General features: G+C 40.4%; 1 long non-coding RNA gene across 2 annotated transcripts; it reads left to right on the forward strand.

Moving 5' to 3' along the window:
* Nucleotides 1–1,415: 1,415 nt before the first annotated feature.
* LOC308189929 lies at nucleotides 1,416–8,963 on the forward strand. Of its 2 annotated transcripts, XR_013946737.1 has the most exons (4): nucleotides 1,416–1,531; nucleotides 4,233–4,431; nucleotides 6,957–7,051; nucleotides 8,737–8,963. It is a non-coding gene; the product is annotated as an uncharacterized lncRNA (long non-coding RNA). The 2 variants fall into 2 exon arrangements; XR_013946738.1 differs by lacking the exon at nucleotides 1,416–1,531 and having other exon boundaries at nucleotides 3,972–4,431.
* The last annotated feature ends 4,104 nt before the right edge of the window (nucleotides 8,964–13,067 follow it).

Genomic DNA, 13,067 nt, shown 5'->3' on the forward strand with positions numbered 1-13,067 from the left:
ACTCTCAGTGGAACAAAAACAATGAAGATTAACAATTAAATTATACTTTCAGATCTACATAATCATTATCTTGGCTACCAAAGAGCTATCAAAATGAAAATCTCAAGGTATCTAACCTATTTTTCCTACTTTATTTGCTTCTCTACTCCTTGAATTCTATTAAAATTGGTTATTTGAACTTTTCTTTCCATTTTGTTTATAGACTTTTCCTTTACGGTTAATTTTCATTCTTGTGGGTTTAGAGCAGCACTACTCTTTTTGAAGAGATATGCATAAATCTGTTCCTGGAGCCAAGTGATTTATCAGTTTTTATTACGCTGAGTGTAAGGAAAATCAGAACATATTTAAATTTAATTCAAAATGTAAATAGATAAACAAGGTAAATGAAAAGATAAATGTTTTCCAATAGGTTTGATTCATGATTTGTGAATAGGTGGTGTTGACATCATAGTTTGATTATGACATATGAAAATAACCACTTCTAAAAAATCAGTTTACAGAACCAGAATATCCTGAGCTGGAAGGGACCCACAACGATCACTGAGTCCAACTCCTGGCTTCACACAGGACCACCCAAAAATCAGACCATGTGTCTGAGAGCATTCTCCAAGTGCTTCTTGAACTCTGGCAGGCTTGGTGCCACAACCACTGCCCTGGGGAGCCTGTCCCAGTGCCCGACCACCCTCTGGGAGCAGACCCTTTCCCTAACACCCAGCCTGACCCTCCCCTGTCCCAGCTCCACGCTGTTAAATGCAACTTCAGGCCACAGCTCATATTAGGCTTGATAAAAGATAATTTTTAAAGGGTTATTAGTTTTTCAAAGTCTTAAATTCTTGGCTTACCAAATCTAGAAATATCCCCTGAGACATAATACTTAATCCTTATGTTGGTTCTTCTTCCCTGGAGTTTTCAGCGACACAACTGAAGACAGTGAGTGGCTCACAAGGCACCCAAAGAGACATCAAGGCCCCAGGTAGGAAAGTCCTACAGAAACACAAGGATCTGGGGAATAGCTGAGGCTGAACCTAAGCATTCTACTGATACTTTCAAAGTCTGAAGGTAGCAGCTAACTGAGAGATCCTGAAACCATTCTCCTTTTTGTACAGGCTACTGAGTTATTGGTATTCCAAAGTAAAGTTCAGGAGTGTTATGCTTTATAGATCTTCGCTGAGCTCTGGAGTGATAAAGATAATAACTGTAAAAGCAATAATTAATGATTATAATTACTATTAAGATATCATTTACAGAAGCCTGCACATAAGTTGCCATATGTCACAGAAGGTCAGGCGGTAGCCTGGAGGCAGACAATTGTATCCCGAAGTCACTGCGGAGCACAGGTGAGAGCACCAGGTGCTGAATATTGCCAGTGACTGCGCACACCAGGAAGCCTGGCCCCTTCCCCTTCTCCAGGGAAGTGTTAATGGGGCAAGTCAGAGCAGAAAACGGCAGAGAGCAGGGAAACCAGTTCTTCAGGGTGTGTAGTGGGATATTTTGAATTTGCAGTGAAAAATGCTCACTTTTCTCAGCATTGGTAAGTGAAGAAATCAGTAGTGCATGCAGCTGCTGCTGCTAATGAGGGATAATTGCTGATTATGACTGGTCGTCTTTCCAGGAATGCAGCTTCCAGTATGTTTTGTTCATCGCTCAGTTGCAGACTGGCATCAGATAGACCAAAAAGACTGGGAGTCTTAGGTCACTTCTCTCGCATATATGTGTTTGTTATCTCACTTCTATAGGCTCTTTTCTGATGGATGTCATTTTCTGATGCTTGCTTTCTGGCTGTTCATCACTTTTATTGCCCTACCATCTGTTCTAAATTGTTAAAGATGCTTTTATTCTCAATTTTTCTTCAGGGATGTAGAAGAGGCATCTGCCTCCAAACACTTAAAATTTCCCAATATACTTCTACTAATTATTTATGCAAAGTAACTCAGATATATTTTCAGTATGATATACAGATGACTAAAAAATAAAGAGTACATTGCTTACACATTTAATTTTTTTATTTTTTATTTTTGAAAACTGGCATGCATACCAACTTGGAAAATGGCTTGTCTTGCATATGAACTCAATAAAGTTAGGCTTGAAATTAGTGGAGTTCTTATCCTAAGCCTTTAATTTAAACATGCTATCAAGTATTTTGCTAAATGAGGAACCATAAATATCTCCTTTCTCCAATCTGTTACTCCTAACAGTGCTAAATCTACAGAATGCATTTTGGCAAGCCTTTCCATCACAAAGCTCTGTGTAAACATCGATTAATCTAGTTACTACAGTGGGAACTCTGAAACAGAAGAAGAGGCTTCTTAAAGGCATCAGAGTGGATTTAGTGAGTCTGAGCTGGGCTTAAAACTAAGGAGTTTCAGTTGTTAGGCCGTGGAAATAAATCCCCTCCTGACCCAAGTGTATCAGAGGATGAGGTGATGGTCCCCGTGGGTCCCCACCACTCTCTGCTGGCAGCCTCCTCCCCAGCATAGCTGCAGAAACACAGTCCACATGAGTTAAATACCTTGGGTGACCTAAGCCTTTTTTTTTTTCCTTTCTATTTTTCAACTGCTACCACTGTATGGGGCTTTGCCAACATTAGAGAAGAGCTGCTGCTAAACACCTTAGGAAAAACATCCTTTGCCGTTGCTACAGACCTCTGCTCCAGCCCGTGCTTATCACTGTTCCCAAGGTGATAGGAAAGATCTAAGGGTTTATGGACATGACTGGGTGTAACTGAGTGACAGTGGCTGAAGGACATCCCCAGAAGAAGCTGGGATGTGTGAATTAAATCAGATCTGCCAGCCCTACCAGAGATATCTGCTGGTGCTGCTGCAGTTATTGAGGTCAAGTGGCCAGTGCTATCAATGTATAGGAGGATAGAAAAGAGCAACTCTACATTCAATACATTTCTAGAACTCTTTTTAGTTATTGATATTCCTCTCTGTATCATGATCTCACAGCTCTGCGTTAATTCAGGAGCCATCTCCTGGGTACCTGAGTGGTGGGGCTGAGCCCTGGACCCAGGCTCCCCATGGTGTCCACCTCGGGTCTGGCCACTGGACTTTGTGGCCACACAACTGCAGTTAGCCCCACCACAGATTCAGTGGCAAGTTGCTCATCTCACTTCACCATCCCAAGCACAGAGGACATGAAGATCTGTCAGCATGTGGAGAAGTCTTAGTCAAGGATAAGAAGTCAGATGTTAGATTCGAAAAGCACGATGGAAAAGTTTTCCGAGAAAGCTATTCCCTGTTGCTTGCGATCAAGCCCGGAGGAAAGGGTGAGATGGCTGGGGGAGAGGCCATATGCCAGGCTCCGAGGCTGCCCCATGGGACATCCACAGGGACGTGATCCAGCAGCTGCGGCAGAATGCTGACCTTGGGGTGCCTGGACTTGGGCGTCCCAGGTTTTTGATGGTGCCACGACCAGAGGTGGCTGCCCAGGCCTGGTTAATGTGCGATAACCAGGGACAGAGGGTATGGTGTTGGCCTGTAGGAAGTGATCAAGGATTACCATCATTTTTTTTTGTATATTGGCAACATTTGCCTACATTTTTGTGGGGATAAAAGGCCATGTCTCTACGGCAGAAGCTGTCTGCAGGCAAATTCAAAAACCCTGCTTCAAATTGGAGGTTGCTAGAGCTGCCAGAAGAGGGTCTTGGTATTTTGGATTAGGCAGAGGAGAAACGGAGACATTTGGAGGTGTTTGTTCCTCCGTGGCCCTAGAAACAGGCAAGCTATCTTGGCGGAAGCTTTTGGTGAATGAGTGTGGGGGAAAATTGGCTGAGAGCAGATGCTCATTGTGTAAAATTTAATTCCAAGTTGTTAAACAACTGTAAACATGATTTTCTAGCTTTTATAGTTGGCACTGTCACTTTGTGTCATCAAACAATAATTGCTAATACCTTGCACCTTCTGTTCTCTCTGTATGCTTTTCATTCTGTTCAGATTTCCCATGCAGCTATAACATTGAATTTGAAGTGCAGGAGCTAAAACACAAAGAGAACTTCTTTAGTGGCACAGTTTTCACACAAATGCTATGTTCAGGGAGCTAACTGTGAAATTTGGTTGCCTGAAAGATGGAAAACTGCTCGGTGAACAAATGTTTTCATCAGGCTAGCACATTTGAGGTAGAATTCATGAGGGAAGATGGATTACACGGAAAAATAAATAAATAAACAAACAAATAAATAAATTGAAGTGATTGAGTCCAAAGCTCCCATTTTTCTCTCTTTTCTGCTTCAGCCTGGACTTGATTTCTCCTGGGTGGCCCACAGACCCCAATCCATGCCCCTTCCATGAGGCCTCCAAGTCCGCAGGTGCTTCTTTCCCCCTTTGTGTGGACAGCCAGGCCATGGCTCTGCCAGCAATGCCGACTGTTGCGCACACACTGGCTGTGGAAACATCTCAAGATGGAGGAAGATGGAGAATCACTGCCTGCCAGGTAAGCCAGCCTGCCTTGTGGACCAGGCTTTCTGGGCCTGTGGCTTTTGATGGGCCTTTTTGAAGGGCTGTGAAGGGCTTGCTATTCAGTGATAACACCCCTGAGATACCCACTGGCTCATCTACAGTGCTAACGCTTTGCAAAGCCTGCCCCAATCAATTTAATGAACGGGTTATATTAACATTATAACTGGAAAACATCATGGTGCTTAGTCCTCCCCATGGCTTTGAGCTACCTATCCCACATACGGCTGCTTTTGATCTGACGCTGAGGCATCTGAGAGAGATTATCTGAGAGATAAGGCTTGGTGTCTGAGGAGGTCTGGAGAGACAAGGGAAGTACAGGCACCTAAAAATGTTTTTCCTTGTAAGTAGGAGTAAATTTGTTTACTGCTTTTCATATACATTATTTCTGCGAGTGTAAATATCATAGAGAGTTAAAAGAACCTTCTGATATAATACATTTTCTATGCAAAGTCTGGATGAAATAAAAATCAAATTCAAATTTTAACAAAACTATGAAATATACATGTCAGATAAAAACAGAGATCTGTTTATGTAGTTGTCTCTATTGAGTAGCAATGTCTATGGAAATATTTCCACGCTCCATTAATTGGGACAAGAAAATAATACCTATCTGTTTAACACTGCATGCTATCAAGACACTCTTCAAACAGTAATGCATTTGTCATTTGCTTTCTCAGGGACGCACTGAAAATGCAATCCAAACTAAAATGAGAATTGAAAAGGGATGAATTAAACTCCACTACACAGTATTACGTAGATGCTGTTAGAATTACAGCATCTTTAATTTGATCTGCTTTATTTCTCCTTAGAAATGAAGTAAATTAAATTAAAGCCACTTTAACTTTTGAATTCTTAATGAGAATACCTACACAAAAGTGTAAAGAAATTAAACTAACCCACATTGCAAGACTCATTTTCATGTATTTTCTTGAGAGTGCCTCCAAAAAGGACACACTGATTCACATGTGGCGTTCGGGAAAGATTTTAAAGGCTGACGCCTATTTATCGTTTATCATCTGTCACCTTTCTTATCATTGATCAGAAGTTGCTGCCCAGAGTAAGCAGATGTAAATGCAGATTCACGTCATAGCTCACTGTTATAAAGGAAGTGAAGGACTACAAACCTCTTATTTTTTGAAGTATCAGCTTGTGAGACTTCTGTAAAAGAGGTCATGTCATGGGGGTATGTGCAGCTTCTGGGTGACAAGATAAGGAGCTCAGCCTAAAAGTAGGTTTTGTGGAGGGTGACTGTAGGGTAATTTTGTGATTAAGCTTATTCTTGGCTAGTTGATCCTAGACATGCCCCATGCAAGTGAGGGCAAGCTGGGGAACATGCCAAAGGGAATACTGAAGAACACATTGTAAAAAAAAAATAAATAAAATAAAATAAAATAAAAATCTGGAAGCTTGTCTTGAATTTTCTTTGAGGTATGGGCTTGCCTTTGACTCTAATGCAGGTCAGTTGCCCCTATATCTGTCACCCCTACTGCCCTACTGTTTTTCATAACACCTCCTTGGATTATGAAAGTATTTCTGCTGTGAACTATAGTTACCAATCCTGTCTGTTTTTAAAGGACTCACTGAAACTTTCCTTAACAGTTGTTTATGATGAAATGTAGAAAACAGGTTGAAACCTGTTACCTTGAATGTCGAACAAATGTATTATGTTCAGATTAGGCACCCACAATCTCTTTCTCAATACTAATATATGCTAAAACTCAGCATAAACTTCACCTATATTTTGCATTAGAAACTTCAGTTTTCGTGACTTGGAAACCTAAGCCATCGGCCCTACACCACGACAACACAGATCGACAGCTATCTATAGGGCTGTCATAACTGACATGCTGGTCTGTGAGTACTGGTCTGTGGGATAGAGTCTAAAAATTGCTGAGGGTGGAAAACACCATCTCATTATTAAACATGTCTAGTAATTAAAACAGACAGGGACACAACCACCACTTTTTTTTTGGAATTTTGCTTATTTGCTTTTGTACAAGGGCTTCGTGCGAAAAGATCTTGCAGTGCAAAGTTGTCATTCTTTGGTGTATAGGAAGGTGGTGCTAAACTACAAATGATGGCAGAGGCTGAGGGAGTGTGTATTCTCCGCAGTTACACACAGACTCACTGTGTGATTGCTGTTCCTTGAAATCCGGAGAGACTGTAGATGGAATGTTCTAGTGGGCCACGAGAAAAGTGAATGGGCTTAGAAATGGGAAATAGATATTATTTATGTTTTCTTAATAAAGTTCAGTATTAGGAAATAATTAGGAAATCTGCTACATCTGCTATTTTTGTCACATGAACAGAATCAATCTCAGAATTCAGATCTGCTGTCAACTTGGTGGCTTTTTTCCATGACTTGTGAGACCCTATTATGAAAACTCTTAGGAAGTTTAATTAACACATATGGACATGAAATCACATAAAATTTTTAAGTATTGACTACAAATTCTTTGAAGTCTTATGTGTTCCAACTTATTTCCATTAACTTGTAAGCAAACGTTAAATGAGAGCCAGGTGTGATGGGGCTGGACCTGCCAGTGAAGAGATATTCATCAATTACTACTGTCCTTTTTGCTTGTGAAGTACAGGTGAGCAGATTTTTGTTTTATTGGTCCCAGACGCTTGCTCATTCTTACAAATAAATTGCTCACTGCCAACACACTTGAGTTTGTGGATTGTTCCCCAGCATTTGCTGCAAGGTGCTGGTTAGTTTGGGTGCACAGACCACAGGGACCATCTGTGTAATCCTTCTGGGGCTGAACCAGCTGTAGATTAAGGTCTATGAGATGCATGTCCAAGACATGAACCTGCAAATTTCTGTTTGCAAGTGCTTCACAACATCCACTAAGTTCAGATGAGGGAGCAAAATCCCCCACAGTCTGCTTGTTAGACCACTTGCAGTGAAAGGTAATATGCATGCCTTCAGCTGGCCACGTTTCCAGACCTGATTTGCTCCCTGCTTCACGCTGAGGGTAGTTCTGTCCATAAGGGACTCCCGTTCACCATCACCATGCTCTGTTCCTGCAGATGGAGGCTAGGAGCTGTGCTCCAGCCCTTACCTGCTCCCCAGGCCCATTGGATTAGTGAAAGAGATCTTTATGAGATGTTAAACTTAAAAAGAGTTTAAAATGCATGGTGGTTAGACCTAAAATAGTATTTCAGATCACATTTTGTAAATCACAGTGTTATCACTTACAGTAGGTGGCGGTTCAATTACTTTTAATTGCTATTATTTGTGCAGCCTATTGTATTGTGATGTGTGTGCTACTACTCATGGTATGCAATACTAGGGCTCCCCTTTGTATCAGAAGAAAGCTGAATTCAGCCTAAATAAATTTATTTTAGTCTTTATATGCATAAAGAAATCTGTACTTTCCTAGAGCGATGGCTTTAGCTCTGTTATGCATAAAACTTTGTTGTTGTTGTTGTTCTGCTTTGTGTGTTTGTTTGTTGTTGTTTTCTTGTTGTTGTATTTTTATATTTATTTTTTTTAGCCTGGGCTTAAAAGTGAGCTTCTTCTTCTTGTCACAATCTTTTCAAGTGTGAGGAGGTTGTTACTAAAAATGGAGATTAACTGCAGTGCAGAGACACAGGATATCCAGGATAAAACAAGATTGGGGCACTGAACCATTCAGTTCTTTGTTATCAGAGCTAATACTATTGGTTTCCTATGAAAATTTCCTGTATAATCATGTAGTTTGTGAGGTGTGGCAAAAGAAAAAAGATTGATATTGTGATTTTTTTAATTTATTTTTTACTCTGTCATGACATATTTTGTTATCACTTCACAACTTATCACTTTAATAGCCAGAAGTGATGATACTTTCATTCTGGAAAAATGCTTTGGAGTACCTGACTTGAAGTGTGTCTAAAAAAGGGGGCTCAGGGGTTTCTGAAAACTGGCCTCCCTGGGTTTCTGAGCAGGGGTGTATGAGCTTATTCAGGTTTTGTGAAGCCTGAATTCATTAACGGCTTCTTACAGTACTCATTTGAGGCAGATGATTATTGTAGCAGAGGAAGAGAAAAACACTTATTCTAGGCCCCCAGAATGGATGACTGACAGAACTTAGCTTAGAATCAGTGTTTCCTGAGTCCCAGTGCTGTGCTTGTTACTGTTTTCTGGGATGCTGAAAATGTCTGTATCATTACTCACAAGTCCTTATTTCTATGAAGTAAATTATTTCGGTGTGCAAGAGTAACCCTGTGTGTTGCAGCAGTGATTTATAGGCAGTTCCAAAAATATCCGTGCTATTTCTTGTCTTTAAAATCCCAGCGTGAGCTGCATGGAGTCACATAGTGCATGGCTGCAGAAAGCATGACCTGAGGAACCTGAGCGGTGCACAGAGATGTGAAAGAGCAGCCTGCAACTGGCCTCCAGCAAACTAACTCTTATTACCAGAGAAGAGATGAATGACCCTTGAATTAGAGACGGGAAACTTCACCAAGGTTCCGAGACTGAATAAAACATGGGTTTTAGAAGCCACCTAATGTCTGCTGTTTCAAAGGTAGAAACTCCCACGGGTATGATGTCAGTAGACACAGAGCAAAACCATTTATAACTCATTGTAATGACCTCAGCATGGATCTGTTTGTGCTGGTTTCTCCTGATCTTTATGACAAAGTACATTAATGAGACTACAAGATTGGGCATATAGCACAAGTATTTAATGCTCAGGCACAGGAAGATTGCTCAGTGATTACAGCACCGCCTGACAATGTGTGTTAAATGTAAATATCTAGACTTCACTCTGTGGAGCACATATTAATATTCTTGACATTCTGATGACTTCATTTTTAAGAATATTAGTTTTCCTTTGGAAACAGAATTTAGGAATTGCAAGGCCAGTTGTTCATGAAAAGAAAGTCATTGTCATGTCACTTGTGTGTGGCATAACACGATGGCTAGCCTGTAGGTAAACTGGGCTGACTGTAATTAGCAGTTGGTTTAGAGTTAGTATTTTCAATGTGAAACGTATGTTTTTACAAAAATACAAAACTAAATACTTCCATGTTGTTATTCGGTCCCAAAGGCTGAAGACATCACCAAATGCAGCAGTATTTTTCCAGCCTTTATCATTACAATGCAGGATGGAGCGAGGGATTATCAAGGACAAACTGCCGATTCACTCAACACAGGAGAAAAGACCCAGAGTTGACTGGCTCTGATCTTAGCATGAATCACATACTTGTAGCGCTTATTTGATTTCTCCTTTTTGATTCCCCTTGAAGTGTTTTCTACTGAGGCACATCTGCAGCTTTTCTAGATGTTAGTGGTTGGAGATTTGGATGGGCTGTTGGACATAAGATTTCATACCACCTTTTAAATGAGTCAGCGTGATGGAAAAGTTGGATAAAAGCCCAGGAGAAAAGCTGTCAGCTCTAGATACCTTGGAAACCAAAGGTGTAATATTTCTTCCTCATCTTTCATTTTGCTAACTTAAATATAGGTAAAGAAGAGACATGCAGACATAGAAGCAAGGCATAATATTTTGAATAAAAAGATAAATAAATGTAGAGGCTGGCAGGACTCCTGAACATGTGTTAAAAGAGAAATTCAGGGAAAAGAAGTGGGAAGAATACAAAAAATAGTAAAGTAGAACATCTTTCATGGCTGTTTTCAGGGAAAAACAGTTGTGGCTCGTTATGGGGCTTTTATGCCCAAGATGGCTGATAGAAGGCTGCTTTCTGGTTTAATTCTTGAGATGTCTCTGGTATTTTTCCCTCCCATATTTATCCTTTTCAGTGTCGCACACTTGACTATGGTGCACACAACTTGCTAAATATCATGCCAGAAAGTGACTAGTGGCATTCTGAAAATCTGTGCTTCTCCATTGGACTTTGGGTCAGTGTTAATACATACAGGATAACAGACAGTCCCAGACAGCATACAAAATACCAATTCACTTCTAGCTCCAATATGACTTGTAACATTAATGAAGCAAATCAGATTTTGGGGAATATAGCCACATACTTAGTATGTGTATAAAACAGCCGTAATAAGACATTGCTATGGCTGAAATTGTTACGATTTTAGAGAAAAAAAAGAATTAGGATCGAAATTGTAAAAAAATCTGTTCCTATAAAAAGTGAAAATGCACTTGGATGAGTGAAAGTTAATAGAGTTAATTGTGGCGAGTAATACAAGAAGGTAATTCATGTTAGAGAACCTAATTGTGATTCAGATAAAGAGGAATTGTAATTAAATGGAGGTTGGATAAACATGATTATTCTGCCAAGGTTTCCCTGCGCAGTACCAGGAGGTTTTAAGATGTGGTGGCAGAGACGTGTATGTGATTTGGAGTTAAGAGAAGACATCGTAACGGGCCAGGTGGGTACCATACCACTGCTGGGAAGGAATGGCTGTGAACCCTGAACAATGCTGGTCTTAGCAGCGCGTGGCAGTGAGGTCCCCAGGGGGCTCAAGTTTAAAGTCCCGTTAAATTTCAGCTAGGTACTTGTGTGTGTGGTGGGATGGTAAGTTAGGGGAGACATTCACGTCTTAAGCTAACAGAGAGGTGAAAATGAGCCCTCAGATTTGGTAAAGCAGGGCTCCATGAGGTGAGGCCTGGGCTGCCCCATGGCAGATGCAGCCGGCTCCAAGGGCCCCACCACAGGGCAGGGCCGGGACTCGCAGCCACGGGTGGGCACCTCAGGGAAAGGGTGAGTAAGAAGGGCCGGAAAAAAATAAAACTGGCATTTTCTATTAAACACCTGATATTTTCTGTTAGAGGTACTGTCATCTCCTTTTGTAGGTAATTATAAGCTTCCGTACATGTTATTTCCATCAGTCTGAACTTCTGTTTACTGAAGCTTAACTAAAGAGTAGCCAGGTAGTCAGTTTTTGATATTTTAAAATTTTAACAAACTTAATTATCTGAAAGTGTATTTTTTTTTTCTGTCTCAATACAACACGTACACAAACATGGAACCTAGACTCAAACAAAAGCCCCCAAGTAACAGCGTGGCTTTGTTATTCCCACAAACCGGTTCTAAGGCTGTTGGCTGCCTGTTCTCTACATACACAACGTTGGGCATCACAAAAATGAGGGATATCACAAAATGATTTCACAAAAATAAGGGATGAGATGGTAAAGACCCAGTTGCATACCTACCTCAAATTTTGAATAATCTGTTATACGGTGTTTCTGGAAAAACAGCATTTCACTCGTGGGTGAAGTGCTTTTTTCTTCCTAAAGGAGAACGGGGTTTTGTGCATATACATTTTTATTAACTCTGCAACAGTCAAAATTTAATGTGTTTAATTTCCATGAAAATGTTACTGTTTTGGCTCTGACTTCCTGGCAGTTATTTTTTCCACAATAGCATGACAGTTTCACATCAGAAAGTAACTGGCACTTGCTATAATTTTGTTCGTGGGTGCCACCATAGCTGTGTATCCTGCTGTTTTGAGCAAATGCACTCACACACCTGCTTCCCTGCAACTTCACAGGAGTGAGATGAGTTCTGGAAATGACAACAGCACACTCCATGTAAGTACAGGATAAGAAACGTTTTATTTATAACCCCGTCATATTGGGGATAACCTAAACAAAAATTAGTTTGAAAGTAATCACCTGACTTGATTTTCTGGATTCTCGTTTCTTGAAATGTGGTGCGTAAACCAGAGGTTGGCACTTTGCTTTTAGACATTCTACGTCCACCTGTGCCTTTTAAATTATACTTGTGCGTCTGTCTCTTCCTCATTGCCAGTTATGTTCTGTCTCCATTTTTCTTGTATAGGTCTAGACTGGTTGCCAAAGTACCAGACAGATTCATTATTTTGACTTTGCAAAGACTTTTTCTGACACCTGGAACTGTAGCATTTATTCCCAGCTACAGCACACAATATTGATGTCTGACACAAATGCCAACATATGACAAGGGTACCAAGTCCTTTTAAGACAACTCTCACAACTTCCATTCTGATGTCTCACAGTGACCAGGCAACGCAGATTCTCAAATAGCTCTTTCACACAAGCCTTGAAAACTGTTGTATTTTTATGTAAGCTAGGAATTCCTTACTACTGAAAAAAATATATGGAAACTTGTTTGTAAATAATCAAACTCTGTTTTCTCTAGAGCTGAAGCCAAATGTAGACATTAACCCAACGGCCAACTCTTGCTGTTCTACCACAAGTCTAATAAAGTATTTCTTGTAATTCCACTGTTGGAAAATCATTATGCAAGATCAGAATCTTTTCCTTCCCAGCAAGCTTCTAGTCCTGACAGTTTCTTTCTTCACTGCAAACAAGGCTCTAAAACAAGACAAAAGTAAACCTAAACAGCTGGTTTTTCTTCACTGTTTTTATTTTAATGTCTTTCTTTTGAGGCGTGACACTTGATTTATTTTTTTCCTCAAGGACTGGATTTGACACATTGTTTTTACCATACCATTTACTCTAAAAAGTTGTTTACATCTTGCTTTAGGAAATACTACTTTCCCCAGTAGCGAAGCCCACTGAAAACAAGCCACATTCAGATTAATGGGAGAGCAAAGCTGGAATGTGGAGATATAGGAAAAAAATCTAGCCTGTCAATTCTGTTGTTGACATGGAAATTTACAACGGCTTTCAGGCAGTTTGAGATGGAAGAAATTCATAAAGG

Source organism: Anser brachyrhynchus (assembly GCF_964034855.1).
Source record: "Anser brachyrhynchus genome assembly, chromosome: 2".
NCBI classification, from domain to species: domain Eukaryota; kingdom Metazoa; phylum Chordata; class Aves; order Anseriformes; family Anatidae; genus Anser; species Anser brachyrhynchus.